Below are 2,532 nucleotides of genomic sequence, written 5' to 3'. Positions count from 1 at the left end.
TACAGTTAAACAATATCTAAGAAACAAAGAAAAAAATGCCCCATGCCCACATTAATCATCATAATTTGTAATTTTCAACTCATTATCTCAGTAGAATGCCTCTCTAACATTCTATGTATTTATGCAAGGTTGACCCCTACTTTGCCATGAAAAAAACTGAGATTGACTACTCCCCATGGTCACAGAGCTGGTTAGAGCAGCAGAGCCAGAACCGGATGGGAACACCCTGCCCCTCAGGACAGGTCATTTTGTTCCACTGTCACAGAAGAAATTAGCCGAGTGCACCCTTCTTCCATCATCCTTGCTTCCCCTCAAGCCAGAGCTACAGGCCGGGGCGGGGGGGCAGGGGCAGGGGGGTACAAGGAATCTCGACCCCTGTTCCACCTCTTGCTACAAACTAATTCTCTTTTCTCAAACAGCTAGCTTAACATGATCTGAAAAAGAACACTTACTCATGATTTGGTATTTTCATTGGTTAGTCCTTTCCTGAATTTATGGATTTATAGAAGGGCATTGCTTACCCATCTACCCTCCAAACATGAGCCACCAAGGATATCAAATTCTACTTAACGAGGAACTGAAGGAATATTTTAGAGGCAAGAGTCTTCTAGGGCACACAAAACAGGGTGTTGCTTAGGTCTGGAAATTGAAATGTCCAGCTGCCAGCAGAATCTACGCAGCACTGAAAGGGCATTGCCACTCAGAGCTGAGATTCTCTTTTGAACTAATTACTCATGGTAAGGATAAAGACTTCCCAGTCCATTGACTAACAAAGATAAGTGTGTAAGTGGCCTAATTATGCCTGAAATGGCAAATCACCCTTACTGGAAAGCTAATGCTTTTCGCCAATACATCAACGATCCAATTGTTCCTTTGTCTTTATAATGATTGGGTTAATAGAGCAGGAAACACCTTTCAAAATCAAGCTTGTGTACATCTTGATTCACTGTAGCTGGCTTTCCTAGAAACCAGTTTCCCAACTGTGCCATGTGGGGGTGGGGTGGGTAGAGTCAGGGAGTCTTCGCACCTGGACAGCTGGCAAAATAGAACATATGGTTCAGATATGTTACAAAAATAATGTCCAAATATTCATTTACTCTGGAGAATGATAATCTCTGCAAATAAATACATAAGTCTCCAAACTGTGAGCAACAATGGGAAAGTGAACAATGAAGTTCTAGCTGGGAGCTTGTCTGTCATTAAACATTGGTTCCCAGGTAGTGGGAAAGTCTTCCTCGACCCGCAAGGAAATCATGGGAGCAGACTAGCAGTGGGGTGAGAGGAAGTGTGGTTTCTCTAAGGCTACATCAATCCACTGGTGTTCAGTTGGGTGGGGGAGGGGAATCCAGTGCAGGGCAGGGGGAGGTCATAGTCTTAATGTGAGGGTCAACAGGGAGGTCGAAGAAAGTACTTCTAAAGGCTAAGGTTACAAAAGCCTAAGAAATACTGTGGAATTTAGAGAAAATTGTGAGACTATTGAATTTTTCTTCAATGTCCCCAGCTTTCTCTTTAAAATAGACCCTGGGAGGAATCATTTTGTAAAGTGAAGAATTTTCCTGTTATGCGAATAGATTTCCTTTCATTTTTGTTACGTTTCATATGTTTGGATTTTCATGTATTGACTTTAACATAAGGCTGTCTTTCAGAAAATAAAGGAGGAAAATCATTACATGGGGGGAATGTAATAGAAGTCAAAGAAATTTGCACAAGTTATGCAGAAGCAGCCTTTTTGATAAGTCCCTTTTGGGTTGGTCATACCTAATAGTCTCTCCAGTGAGTAAAGTGGTAGATTTCTGTTGGTAAACAGTGAAATCCAGCGTGGCTTCCCAGGGAATGTGGATCTTTTGGGGGGCTTGTTGAGCATCGGGCCTGGTGGACATTCTAGCCCTTCTTCTAAAATGATTAGTGCATCCTTTTATGATGAGACTCATAAAGCTGAAGGAACTCTGGTGAACACCCATGTCATAAGATACTACTAAAAAAAAAATATTAAAATACATTTTGGTAACCTTTCATTTTAACTGCCTTAGTATAGGGTCAAAAGCACATCTGCATAGCAGAGACTAGGAGTGCTGTAGTAAAGAAAACTGTTAACATTGGTTCATGCACCATTTCATCAACACTAGCCATGGACCTCTCTTTTCTTACAATACCTAACAACTCTTCAAGTGTAACACTGTTTGGAAAATGTTGATCTAGTTGGGAAAATGTTGAAATAGTTCAATTCCTTATTTATTTGGTGGGGAAAAGGGTGGGGCTGGGCAGGGTGGTAAAGACACCAAGTTGGGCCCAGGGGAGGGAAGGAAGTTTTCCAAGTTGATCCATCAACTAGGACTGGGGGCCTGATCTAACTTCCAGCCAAGGTCTCTCTGCTCTAAATCATCCTGAAGACCACAATCCTAAAGGAAGCCTACCTGGCCTTTAATCACTGGTAAATGGTAATATGGAAGAGGACTCAGCAAAGTTTTCTCCTGTGGGAAGGGAAATCTGCTGATCTACCACTGTGGTGCATCTTGGGGCCTTGGGGTGTCA

Source organism: Pteronotus mesoamericanus, unplaced genomic scaffold, assembly GCF_021234165.1.
Source record: "Pteronotus mesoamericanus isolate MK-2021 breed Mesoamerican mustached bat unplaced genomic scaffold, CSHL_Meso_final contig_74, whole genome shotgun sequence".
NCBI classification, from domain to species: domain Eukaryota; kingdom Metazoa; phylum Chordata; class Mammalia; order Chiroptera; family Mormoopidae; genus Pteronotus; species Pteronotus mesoamericanus.
This window is presented reverse-complemented; position numbering follows the sequence as displayed.